Here is a 14107-nt window from a genome sequence, read left to right as displayed (position 1 = left end):
CTATCCACAGTGCATTATGGAAATGACTGGAAACTTTCCTTGTGAATTGTTTACCACTAACCATGGGAGAAGACACATAGCAAAAATTCTTTATTTTCATTTCTTAATTTAAACTTGAAGGATGTACTTTAAAGAGTTTTGCCCTAGAATAAATTACAGGACATCAAGGTGGTAGTTCATCAGAGTGAAAGGTCAAATCAGGGATGCTTACCTATATGGATACTTCCTCTTTTTTCCCTGAATACAACTTCCACATTCTTTTCCCAGGGGCCAAAAGAAAATTCCAATCAGCTCCTTACACGATATCAGTGTCATTGCCAGCACCAACAAATTTCATATATATCCTATAATCCCATAATCAGTCAGAAAAAAAGGCAAACACTTGGTGGCTTTAGGCTCCTCTCCACATTCTTTAAATAAAATGGACACTTCTACTTTTTCTTATATTCTGTGAAAGAGTTTTGGCCCAGACAGGACTCTGTAGCCAGGAAAGCCTCAACCAGAAGCAGGAAGCCCCTATCTCCCTACCTCTAGGAATTTACCTGTGATGCCATCTTCCCGCCCCTGGAAATTTACCTATGGCGCCAAACCTAGGACCAATGGGCTACCTGTCCATTCCTAAAGTCCTCCTTAGGTTCCATCCCACACCGAGGCTACTTATATACCCACACCCCACGTGTCCACCAGAGAGATCACTGGACTCCAGCGGTGGGGGTGTGGGCAGTCATCTCTCTCCATGTTCTCAGAATAAAGGCCTTTGTTTGTTTTATACTTCTCATCTTTTGGAAATATTTTTCAGCTTTTGGAAATAATACTATCATTCTGCTTCTCTATTGGGCATAAAATCCTACCAGTATTCATTTTTGTCTATGTATGAAACTAATTTACCTCCTCAGTAATTCACATGCTCTATGCCATGAGTATCCAATGGAAATTAATGCAGTGGGCTTTTGCTTCACTCTATCAGTGTCAATGCAGTGAGTTTACTCCTAAGATAAAAATAAATCTTCATGCAAGTTTCAAAATAGAAGTATGCATCAAAATATAGTCAAGGCCCTAGAGTCCTACAGACAGCTTTCAATAATATAATAGAAGCCTTCTAGAAACTGAAAAAATGCACAGTTTATCTAATTAAAAATTGTTCAAGCAGCCAATAATGTAGAAATTTTTCTGGAAAATTACAGGTAAACCTTCTTTTTTGTAAGATATAACCTAGTGCCATGGCAAAGTCTATTTCTTGAGAAATAATACAATCAAAGCAATTATTTTACACTTATAATGGCTGTTGTATACAATTTTAGGTATTGCCAGGACTATAATCACTGTGAGTTGTATTAATCACTTGAAACTGCAGGAAAAGGAACAAATTTCAAACATTGTAAAAGTATAGTCATGTTAATTTGGCTCATGTTAATGGTATAGTTGTCTAGTGGTTGATTGATTGTGTCAACTTGAGACAGTTAGAAGCTAACTAAATGGGTTTGGCAATTCTACACCCAAGGATGTAGAAGAAGACCCACTCTAGGGTGAGTTATCACCTCGAGGTATAAAAGGAGAGGAGGAAAGACAAATCAGTGCCATTCTTGGGAGAAGCTCCAGTCTTTGCCTTTAGTTTGGACCTTGACTCCTGGCTTCCAGTACAGACTCTTCAGCTTCCCAGCATAGACTCTTCAGCTTTTCATCACAGAGCCTTCGGCCTTCTGTCGCAGACCCATCAGCCTGCTGGTGTGGACTTGCACAAGACACTAGGGTGAACTCCAGAGATCTTGGATTGAACCCTTCAGCCTCCAGTGCATAGACATCCTCTGCACGCTTCCTCATCGGACTCTGAGACTGACTATTTGTAAGCCAATCTTGTTGTTTCTATATATTCTGGGTTATATCTGTTCTCTCTAGTAAAACCCTGACCAATACAGATTTTGGTACCGAGAGTGGTCCTAGAGAAACAGAATTATAACAATGGCATTCTTTAATGGTGTTAGAGCTTCCTGGAGTTGGCTCTGCAATTTGGTGAGACCTGAAGACACCAAGGTCTCTGCTTCTACTTCTGTGGAATATACTGATAATCCTTGGCATGAACTGTTTAAACTAATAGGTCTCATAGATCCATTTGATTATCCTAATTCACCAATTGTGAGATGTCAAAAATTTAGTGACTCCGTACAAAACAATTTTGAGTATCTTTGGCACAGATTTAAGAGAAAAGCTGTGGGAATTGAAATCGCTGGAAGTGCCCTGAGGGTGGAATCACCCAAGGCTTTTGGAACTTGCAACCAGATTGCTTCAGATGCTGAGTGTAGAACTCTAGGACTTAATGTTTGCCCTGCTGGATGTTGGAATTGCTTTGTTTCAAATGCTTTCTGTTCTCCTGTTTTTAACTTTTGGAATGGTAATGTTTATCTTGTGCCTTTGCATTTCAGAAATGTTTAACCTTGTTTCTTTTGTACAGGGGCTTACAGTTAAGGGTTTGCCATAGATCTTGGAGGAGTCTTGGGACTTGGACTTTTCAGCAATGTTGAAGCTGTTAGGACTTTGGAAACTCTTGGAGGTGGACTAAATGTCTTTTGTATAAAGGATTTACATGAGTCCTGGGGGTCAGGGGTGGAATGTCATGGTTTATGTTTGTGTCCCCCAGGACTCATGAGTTTGCATTGTTCACATGTGATGGTTCATTGTATAGTGCTTGGATTGATGATGTCAGTGCTTAACCCACATAGGGGTGGAGCCAGGATGTGATGTAATGGCAGGAAGAAGGTGTGTTTTTCTCTTTGCTGGTTTGAGTTTGCTGTGGGTGGCCGACATGAACTGCGGTCCAGCCATGCCTGCCTGTCTTGGAGCCAACTGAGTGTGGACTGAAACCTCCAAAAACTGTAAGAAATAAACCTTTCCTTTCCCAACTTTGGGCTTCAGGTATTTTGTCTCAGCAACGAGTAAAAAGTAACTAAGACAAGGTGTATCAAACTCCTTACCTACTATATATCTGGTATGAGTTTGTGTTCTCTAAAATTGAAGAATGAATTTTAGGAATGACAGAGTTTAAGCATGGAATATATTTATTAGGAGAAGGAAAGATTCTGTCTGAGAGACAAGAAGGGTCTGAGTGGGTTGCCAAAGACTGTCTTTTTGAGGAACTTGTATAGAGTTAAATTATGAGGTTAGATGGGTCCAGGGTAGGGGAAAAATGGGAATCTGAAAGTTGAGCATAAGGCAGAGTAGAAAAGTGGTCAACCAATAAGGTTAATTACACAGGTAAAATTGATTAAATTGGGAGCAAATGGGAGAGCAAGTCATAGTAAGTGGGCAGGTTTAAGAGCAGAAACTCTTCTTGTAGAGGGTTGGGATGGTGACTCTTGAGTTCCTCAGGGTGATCAGAGAACTATTGGGATTGTCACTCCTTAGCACTTAGTTGTATTTAATTTAACTTTTGTTTTGAGATTTGGCCCACAGCAGGAGGTGATTGTCTCTTCCAATCCTGCAAGCAATCTGAACTTATTATCTGACTCCGTTGAGGGGCCAGCCCTGTTGTTATAGGCAGCTGAGTTAGTTAGAAATATATAGCCAAGGAGATAGGATCAGGTCCTAGAAGTGGCCAGCTCAGAAGCCCAGATACCTTGCAGCTATTGGGGAGACAGATACCTCCTGTTATGGGACAGGCCTCAAGAGAAAATACTAAGGAAATTCATCTATATCCTAAGAATTGATTTTCTAAATAGTTCCCTTTCACCCTGCTGAAGTCAGGAGTCACCCTCCCAATCCCATAGAGGAGAGTTACAGCTCTGTAAAATGCCTGCTTTGTATGACCTCACTTCCCCATTTGTCTGCAGTGTAAATGATTTTGCCTGAATTATTAATTATATTGGCTAAACATAGCTCTGTCCAAAGTTATGCCCATCTGCCTTGTGAGTTCCCAATTTACCCCACCTTAAACCCATCTCACCCCATGATTTATTCTATAAAGTCCTAGAAGATACAGAGTCCTAGACAACCCACTTATGACCCCTCCTGTTCTCTTAGACAGAAACTTTCTGATAGGGTTTTCACTGTGGTAAAGGAGAGAATATAAAGTAAAAATGGCCATAATTCTAAGAAGGTAGAGAGTACCACATGACCACTAGACATCTGCCTTTTTCTGCTGGCTACCTGGTGAGGGAGATTATATCTACTTTTTGACTGGGGTGGTGCTTAAAGGTGGCATTGCTGGTGTGCCAGTAGCTGATAGGGACTCTTTTGATGCCACAGGTAAGTTGCCTAAGGGAGAGGTAAGTGACCTCAGGGTAAATGTCCCCTGGCCTTCTTCCCATTGCTGTAATATCCTATCTAGAGCAAAAACCTTTCACTTTTTTCTCTCAAGAGTTATATTCTGCTCTTCACCTCCATTGTTCCTAAAATTCATTCTTCTATTTTATAGAACACAAACTCCTACCAGACACAGTAGGTCAGGAGTTTCATTCCATTATATCACTATCTGACTGCCTATATTTCTAACTAACACAGATGCCTGTAACATTAAGAATTATTTATTTATTTCACTTAGCATAATTGTAGCTGATAAAATGTACTTAATGGATGTAGTGAAATATCTGATAAAATTGAAAATATTATTAACACAGTTTCTCTGTCATCACCAATCATTTTCATCTTTCAACTATGTGGGGAAATATAAAAGCAGCTCTCAGCAAATAGCAATGGTATAGTGCACAGTGTATTATTCACTGTAGTTACCATGTTATTTGTAAGTACTTCATAGATGACAAAAGAAACATTGAGCTTTTTAATGAACAACTATCAATTTCAATAGTTGTGCTCATAGCACTACATGGTGGTTGACAACTGTAGATTTTTCTTTGGTACCAGGGATTGAACTCCTGACCTTGTGCTTGCCAGGCAGGTGCTTTGACCACTGAGCTCAATACATAGTCTTATATATTTAGATTGTAAATGTGACTATTACCAATGTTTAATTTGCCATTGACATATTTAATTAAAAATCTTGTTAATCTACATCTTCAATGAAATTATTTTCTTTCATTGCAGTTTAAAGCACTTTCTTTTTAGGTACTGGGGATCAAACTCACAACCTAGCACTTCTCAGGCAGGTGCTTATGCCTGCTGAGCTAAATCCAAGGTCCCATTAAATTATATTTTATTAAATGTATAAACATTACTTTATCCATTCAAATAGTATTGTTATTTTACTAGAGGAGGCCAAAGTAGAGAGGAATTGATATACAGTCAGAGAGGAAATGGAAACTCAAAGGAGTCAGTGTAAAAACCTAAAAACAACAATCCCTGCTAGAAGTACAACTGAAGAAAGCCAGAAGGTGAAGATGTAGTGACCATGTCTACATGCCTCCTGGAGAGAAAAACAATAGCTTGAAATGTACTACAGTTACCACCACCTCCTCCAGGAAGTCTAGAGAGGCATTGTTACCATACTCAATGACCAGAACAACTGGGTTATTGTTCCCACACAATCCCTTGGCTCATTTAACATAGTTTTTCTGGTTGACTTTTTCCAAGGTTCAATAATATTAGTTAAGCCACTACAAGTTTATAAGTTGATTGTAGTTTGAGACCCACACTGTACCCACATTGTGACTTTCCTGTAAAAATGACACTTGACAATAATTCTGTGCCTTAAACACTGAAGAACATTCCTGAAAATCCAGGGCTATTCTCTCTTTTTTCCCAGAAAACTTTCTGAATTTCTTTTGTTTTGTGACTTCATTCCTCAATGTTGTGAGTCAACAAACTTGGTGCATTTGACATCAAACAGGGCAGGATTATATTTGTCCTTTTTCAATTTGAATATGAAATATCTGCTAAAGGCCATGTTCCAAAGCCTTTGTGTGTAGCTACTTGGTCGCTCTGAGTTTAAGATTTCCATGAGGTTTTTGGACCTCTTCATTCTAGCAAATTGCAGATTTATTGGTGGAAGGAGGTCACTGTTGTGCTGTAGCACTATAGGCACCATTTCTAGCTCTGTATTTGTCACTGCTGCACAGATGCCACTACATGGCCAGCTTTCCTCGGCAACATCATTCCATAATTGCCAATTTAGATCAGCTTTCTTTCAGCTCTATTGTTTTTGTTTTCTTTTGATAGTCTTTCTCTCTCCCTTGGTTTTTTACATTTTTTATTTTTATTTTTGTTTTTAAAGACATAGTCTCACCTTGTAGTTCTGGCTGGCCTTTCACTCACTGTGTAGGTTAAATTGTCCTTGAATACATGACCATTATCCTGTCTCAGCCTCTTTAATGCTGTTGGAAAAGAGGTGGGCATCATAACACATGGTGTTTGTCATTTTTTCCCTCGTTTTCACTATTATTCTTTCATTCCAGGGGCACCAACATTTAATCCAGATGTTTGCTTGTGTCAGTAAAACTTTCTTCATGTGGAGGTGAGTTTGTGAACAACAGTACAGGAATTCAAGCATCCAAAGTATAAATTTGGAATTTAAATAGCTGAACCACTTGTATACAGACATCTTCCCCATTTCAGAATCAAAACAAGTGGCCCTGAACTGGAAAAAAGAGAATCCAAAAGACATTTGGAAACAATTTAACTCTTAAGTGAAATTTTATTTGACACCTGCATCCTCCTTCTTTTTTTAGCAGGTTCCTTTTTTTCTTTCAGTACAGCTGCTTTTGCTTTTCTCATGGAACTTATATCATGAGTAATTTTTAATTTCCCTGGGTGAAATACAGAGCACGAGATAGATGCAGGGCACAAGATGGCATCTTTTGTGCCAAGCTACAACACACCTGAGCTACAGTGTCAAGAATCAATATTTTCAAGGGTAAAAAGTACATAATGTTTGAATATTTCATAATTTGTGATATTCATTCTTATAATAAAGAATGATCTATAGTCAGGACAAGCTAAGCCTACCAGGTCTCTCCTTGCTTTCCACTGGTCTTTTCCTCATCATCCTTAAATACAATACTCTCTGAGTTCTTAATACTAATGCTCACATTTGATTGATATTCCTACCTGTGACATGCAGTAGTCTAGCCTGGCATCCCCAGCACATAAGAGATAGAAACACATCTTGTGATTCCCTACACTCCAATGATGTTATGTGTTATATTATACACTTTTCCTTAAAGGGAATGGCAGTTAATGAATACATGTTTATCTCATGACTGTTTCTTCATGTTTCAAATAACACCAGTAATTGTTTCAAGCATTAGGTGCACACCTGTAATCCCAGGACTTAAGAGGCTGAAGTAGGACAATCAGTTTGAATTTAAAGGACTAAGAAGTGAGTCCACAGTCAGCCTGAACTGCATAGGGAAATCCTGCCTCAAACAAATAGAAAATAATATCGTATTATTGTGGATATCCTTGGGAAGAAGAGCTCAACAGTTTGAAACTCTTAGGATCATACCTATTAGGTTTCATCTGGTGAGTATAAGAGACCATTAAAACTACCTTCAAGGATATGGAGAAAACTCAAAAAATCTTATTGCAAAATGTCATATAGATGTAATGCATTGCCCAACAAAATACCATTAGGATAGCTCACAAATGTAGAGAAAACATTTCTAAAATTCATTTGGAAACAGAAATGCTCTAGATCGCCAAAGTAATTGCTGGGCCACAAAGGCAAGTCTGGAAGCATCACAATTCCTGACTTGCTGTAATACTAGAAAGGTACTGTAAAAAATCAGCATAGTTCTGGCAGAAAAAACAGACCTGAGAATCGTCCAAAAAGACTAGAAAAAATGCAAATAGAACTACAAACACATTTTGCTACTTAGTCTTTGACAAAGGAGCCAAATAGGTTCAGTGGAAGAGAGATAGCCTCTTCAATAAATTGTGCTGAAGAAAATGACTTTCCTCATACTAAAGACTTAAACTGGACACATGTCTATCACCATGTAATAAATATAAGTCAAAGTAGATGAAAGATCTAAATATTAAAACAGAAACACTAATGAGGCTTCGTGAACAAAATACACATTTTAAAGAATCAACCACTGGGACCCCACCTTATTAAAAATATTTGTACATCAAAAGAAGTCACTAACAGTGTGAAAACACAATGCACAGAATGGGCCAGGGATATTTTTCTATTTTCTGATAATCTCTTCAATATCCTTTTCCAATGTACTATAAATTTCCATATGTAAGTCCTTTACTTTCTTTGTTAGGTTCTTTCCAAGTATTTCATTTTCTTGGAGGCTATTGTAAAGGGTCTGGTTTCTGTAACTTCTCTCTTGGTGAGTTTGTTTATTGTATACAGAAATACGATTGATTTTTGATTGTCAACTTTGTCTCCAGCTACGTTATTGAATTTGGTTATTAATCTAGGACTGTTTTGGTGGAATTTTTGGCATCTTCTATTTAGAATATCATCTCATCTGTAAATAATAACGTTTAACTAATTTCTATTATATACTTATTCTTATTTCTCTCTTTTGTCTAATTGTTCTGCCTAATGTTTCCAGAGCTATATTGAATAGGAGTGGTCATAATAGTCATCCTTGTGCTTTTCATAACTGTAGAATGAAAGTTTTCAGTTATTCTCCATTTAGTATGGTGCTGGATTTTCATTGTCATTGTCTGATTTTTTTTTGTTTTTGTTTTTGTTTTCTTTTTTATCAGTACTGATGATCCTACTCATGACCACACAATTGCAAGGCAGGTGCTTATTCCACTGAGCTAAATCCCCAACCCTGTCATTGTTTGATTTTATCAGCTTGAGATAAAGGTCATCTGTAGTTATTTAGTGTAGGGTTTTTATCACAAATCAGTGCTTGACTTTATCAAAAGCTTATTGTGCATTTATTGAGATGATCACCATGTGATTTTTGTTTTTGCCTGAGTTGATATGACATTTAAATTTGTTGATTTGCATGTAATGAAACATCCCTGCCTTCTTGGGGTGAATCCAAGTTGTTCAGGTTTTAAAATCTTCTTAATGATTTGCTACATTCACCTTGCTAGTATCTTGTTAAGGATTTTTGTATCTATGTTCATTAGGAAAACTGTCCTATAGTTTTCTTTTTCTGGTTGGGTTTTTCTATGGTGTTAGTATCAGGGTAATTCTTGCCTCCAGGAGTGAGTTAGGGAGAACAGCTTCTCTTTCAAAGTCATTAAACAGCAATGGCCATAAATTTTTTTCTACATTTATTGTAGAATTCAGCAGTAAATCCATCAGGAACTAGAATTTTTTTATGTTGGTCATTTGCTTTTCTGTTGTTATTGTTTTTCTTTTTTTTTTTTAATGTGCTCATGAGACAGGCTCTCATTATTCAGTTCAGGCTGGCCTTGAGCTTAATTTGTAGCCTTGTTTAGTCTCGAACTCACAACAATCTTTGTACCTCAGCCTCCCCAATTCTGGGATTACAGCAATGCACCACCATGCCCAGCAGCTGATAAAATTTTAATTAGATCTTCATTCTCATTAACTGATACTGTGTTTTGTAGAATTTTTATATCTTCTTGAATCAGATTTGGCATTTCATATGTGTCTAGGAATCAGTACAATTGTATATTTTTAACCTATGAAAGTATAAGCTTTTCAAGGAGATATTGATGCTCTTTTGAATTTTCACAGGATCTGTAGTTATTTTATTCTTCTGATTCATCAATGCATGGTTTTCAGTCTTTATTTTTTTCTTTTTTGATATGGTTGTCCAAGGGTTTATCAATTTTGTTTATTCTTTCAGTGAACCACCTCTTTGATTCATTAATTCTTTGAATTGTTTTCTTGTTCAGCATTGCATGAATTTCTTGCCTGGTCTTATAATTCCCTCCCTTGTATGGGATTTGTGTTTGTCTTGCCATTCTTCTTCTGGAAGATTGAGATGCAACATTTCATTATTTGTGTTCTTTCTATTTCCTGATGTGAGATTTGACTACTATAAGTTTCCCTATTTGGACTGCTTTCATTGAATCCCATAAGGTACAGGATTTTCCATTTATATTCTTTTTAGGTTGTAGGTATTTTTAAGTTTCTTCCTTTATTTCATCTGTCACCCATTGTTTGTTTGGGAGAGTGTTATTTAATTTCCATATACTTATGAAGTTTTTGCAACTTCTTTTACCATTATTTCCCAATTTTAAGACATGCTTAAGATTACTAGCCTAAGCTGCAAAGTCAATCAAGTAATACAAGGATTAAGTTGTTTTTGTATGTCCATTGCTATCAACTCAGCATGTCCTCTAAACCAGTCAGATGGTTGGTGGTGGGAGGAGGTGATTGGCCTCTCCCAGCCAATGCAGTGGTTAGCTCACAGGAAATGTAAGTTATTTTCTTGCTTTTCTTCTGAGAACCAGAATAGCTTCCACAGAATCACAACTTGGGCACATTGGCTAGTTTCTCCTACCATTCCCCATATGACTTCCACCAGCTCACAGGAAGGGCAGATTAGCTTTCTATTTATCCTCTCAGGCCTGGGATGGCTCAGGAGTGTTAATTATGTCATCAGGATGACTTAGTGGAGACATATCATGAAATCTGCATATTTATGTGTGTCTCCTTCAAAAAATAATTCATATGTAGGTCATTGATTGGAGTGGAAATCTCTTGAGGAAAGTTGTGTCATGTAAGAGGATTTGGCATTGGTGAACCAAAAAAATACAGTGGAAAAGAAGAGCTTCTGTATACTTAAATTGTCTTTAACAGGTTTAAGACAATTAAGACAGGTTAGTTTGATACTTGGTCCTGCCATCATCCAACAATACCATTTCAGTGCTGAGTCTTTAAAACAGATACATTTTATGTTGAATGTTGGGGTCTTTTCCTAGAAACCGAGATGCCAAAATGGTGTACCAAAAAGGCTCTAAGAAATGCGAAACACAGCATGAATTTCTGGGTTGCAGGAGGAGAGAGATCCTTGGCAGAGCTCATCAGTCTGCTAGCCAGCTGGCCAAATCATGCCAGCAGGAGTTGAGTGGACAATGGAGGAAACCTGATCAGGATCTTGGGAGAGGTTCAAGACCCTCTCAGAGCAACAGATTATCCCAACTGCAGAGAACTATCCCACAGAATGTGTCTAGGTGGCCTTGCCTGTGGCGTCTCCTGCCCCCTGAGGCATGTCTTCATTCTCAGTTCAATCATGCCTGTGCCACATCACAGCCCTGCATGAATATTCAGCTTCAATGGCTCCAACATATCCCTTCTATTTGTTTGTTTGATACACAGATGGGTGACCAGCAGAAGATGGAGAGGCTGTGTTAGAGCTCCCACCACTGCACAGTCCATCCATTCATAATGGTAGTCAGTTAGCAGCATAGCCAGTAATTGTCAGAGGATGTGGGTGATCCGAGATTCACCCACAGACAATATTTTACATTGCACTGTACCTCCAGAGGCCAGACTTTTCCGCAGAAGGTTCAAGCCCATGCTGACATAAGGACTGCACTAAGGACAATTGGTACATTACTTCCTATCAAGGCCAGTTAGGTCTCCTCAAGAAAAATCTTATAACCTTGCATAGCTCCTCATATCTCTTCTGTCACTGTCCACCACCTGGAAGAGTTCGGGCCATTTCTTGACTATGTTGATTTCTTGGAAACCTTAGGAGATTATTCTGGTGATTTGTGACTCTCCTTAGGCACACCTTGCACCAAAGTTCATTTTCCTGTCTGGTCTCATCATTTTCCTGATCAGAATAGTAGGTACTCACTGAGTATCTTCTGATAAGGCAAGCAGGGCAAGCAGAATTTCCTTTACATCTTGGGTCTCCTCCAAGCTTTAAGTGCTGGGGCCAAAATATTGGCTATCCATTTAGCCCATCTGTGTCTCTCATTTTTGGTCTCTAAATGTTAGCTGTTGGACATCCAGAAGAAAAGATTGATAACAATACAGTATATTAGAAGCAGTAAGCTTAACATTACTATTTTATCTAAACATAAAAAACCTCAGAACGTTAAATGAAATGTATTTTCTACTAACTATCGATATTTTAACATTTGAATACCTACAATGTTAACAGTGACATATTTTACATAGTAAATCAGAAATCAGAGCCATACATATTATTGTATCATGATATCCTTGCAATAATCTGAATTTCTCTTTTGACATAAAATATCCATTCTGATCAATCACCCTTATCTCATACCCAAGAAGTTTCTTATATATGATTGACCAATTTACTGACCTTTAGTGGAATGTGAATCTCACAAGTCTTTGGTGTTAGCAGAGGTATGAACATGAAACAAAAGTCTGCTACCATAAGTAATCCCCATTTTAAAATCCTGGAGGCCTATGTCTACAGAAATATGAATATATCTAAAACATCATGAATTTGATAACAATCAAGTGTCATAAACATGTGAAACCTTTACACAGGCATCTTCAATCCAAAAAATGTATTAATTCTTTTGACAATGACCAATGTGAACATTTTGGAGTACGTTTCATAACTTTAGTTACGGTGTCTCCTATAAAGCTATGGAGATCATTGAGGTCCTTGATCAACAAACAAGCACTGGTTAAAAATGTTACCAGGCAGCTGTTTTTTGATTTATCAATCAGAACCCTGTCCAGCAATCTCAGTCCTAAAGGATTTTGTTTATTCATCCTAATAATATCATTTCTAAATAAAGAGACTATCAAGTCAATGATAAATAACAACATATTCCATTCATATACCCAGTCTTTGTAACATTTGGAACAGCTGGCAAACAAGGTAAAAGCACACTTTATAAATTCACTGCCAAAAGAAATCTTTGATTATGTGATCCAGATATGGAAAAAGAAAAAGATTACTGAGCTCAAAATGAAAGGAACAGCTGTTCACAGAGTAGACAATTGGATAAACATAGACAATTTGTGAGGATTCAAACAAACACAGAAATGAGCACAGAGCTTGTGGGGGTCTGTGAGAACCCTTTAAGTTCCTCAGAGGTCATTTGTGTAGTTTTCTCATACCCCTTTGTTAAACTAGCTCATCTCTTACAACCCATGCTCCCAGTGCTGGAACACCTGTACACCTCAAGCACTCAGAGTGTTACAAGCTGTTCTGGGCCACTTAAGCACTCCTGTATGGGCATATCTTTTTTCTTCTTTACAGGTTTGAATGATTACTAGCTCATCAACTCCAAGCAACTGCTTACAAACAGACTGAACAAACAGACAACTGATATATGGACGGACTGAAGAACATCTCAAAATATCAGAGTGTACTTGAGCATATCCTTAAGCTCAATTACAATACCCTCTAACAAAGTTAGAGTCTATAATTATAAAACAATCAGTTGAATTTTTTATAGACCAACTAGCTGAGATCCTGTATAAAAGGAATTGAGGCTTGAATCACGGAGAGCTGAAATGGTGGAATTATGACGAGGAGCCTGTGGTGCCAATGCATTCATGCAGGGCAAACACAATAAGCAGAAATCCACACAACACCTTGGCAATAACACAGAAACATCCCCTCTTCCCCAGATCAGCAGGGACAAGAGCCTCTGCCCACAAGGGTCTGGGGGTTGTTTTGTAAAATACAAAAGGCTTTGTCAGAGGTATATTCTGGTAAAAACATATTTGAACTAGGGAAGATGAATGCTTTGTTGGGAAAGAGAAGTGACTTAAAGTAAATAGCACCATCGACAGAATAGTAAGAACCTGAGCAGGAAGTGCACTATTCTTCTTTACTTGTTTCAAGAGAAGAGATTTGAGGGTATAATGAGCTTGCTCAATGATTGCTTGTCCAGTGGCATTATAGGGGATATAAGTTACTTGAGAAATGTTCCATGTGGAACAAAAGGAAGCAAAAGCCTGTGAGTTATATAGGCTGGACCATTATCAGTTTTAAGGTAGGAAGATATACCCATGACTGCAAATGTAGCCAGGAGATGTTGAACTACATGTCGGGCAGATTCACCATGCAGTGGTGAAGCACAAATAAAACCAGAAAATGTATCAACAGAAACATGAAGAAATGAAAAAGAAATCAAGGAACAGTGTGTGGCATGTTCCAATGACCAAAGGTCATTGGAGCAGAGGCCATGAGAGTTGAGAGCATCACAGGGAAAAGGGTGAGACAAGGCAGCACAATGGAAACCAGTGGAAATAAAAGCTTTAGCTTCAGAAGGTGGAATGTGAAACAATTTATGCAAGGAACAAGTGTAATGGTGGAAAAAAGGCAGG

The 14107-nt window shown here is 38.0% G+C and overlaps 1 long non-coding RNA gene across 1 annotated transcript; it reads left to right on the top strand.

Annotated features, from left to right (window-relative positions):
- Positions 1 to 2193: 2193 nt before the first annotated feature.
- On the top strand, positions 2194 to 13271 carry LOC134475077 (uncharacterized). The gene is made up of 3 exons (XR_010046033.1): positions 2194 to 2870; positions 6342 to 6400; positions 13032 to 13271. It is a non-coding gene; the product is annotated as an uncharacterized LOC134475077 (long non-coding RNA).
- Positions 13272 to 14107: the final 836 nt, after the last annotated feature.

The sequence above is a fragment of the Cavia porcellus genome, unplaced genomic scaffold (genome assembly GCF_034190915.1).
Source record: "Cavia porcellus strain 051 isolate PalLab524CR breed Dunkin Hartley unplaced genomic scaffold, mCavPor4.1 scaffold_53, whole genome shotgun sequence".
Taxonomy (NCBI): domain Eukaryota; kingdom Metazoa; phylum Chordata; class Mammalia; order Rodentia; family Caviidae; genus Cavia; species Cavia porcellus.
The sequence above is the reverse complement of the archived record's forward strand: the minus strand, read 5'-3'. Positions and strand labels throughout refer to the sequence as shown.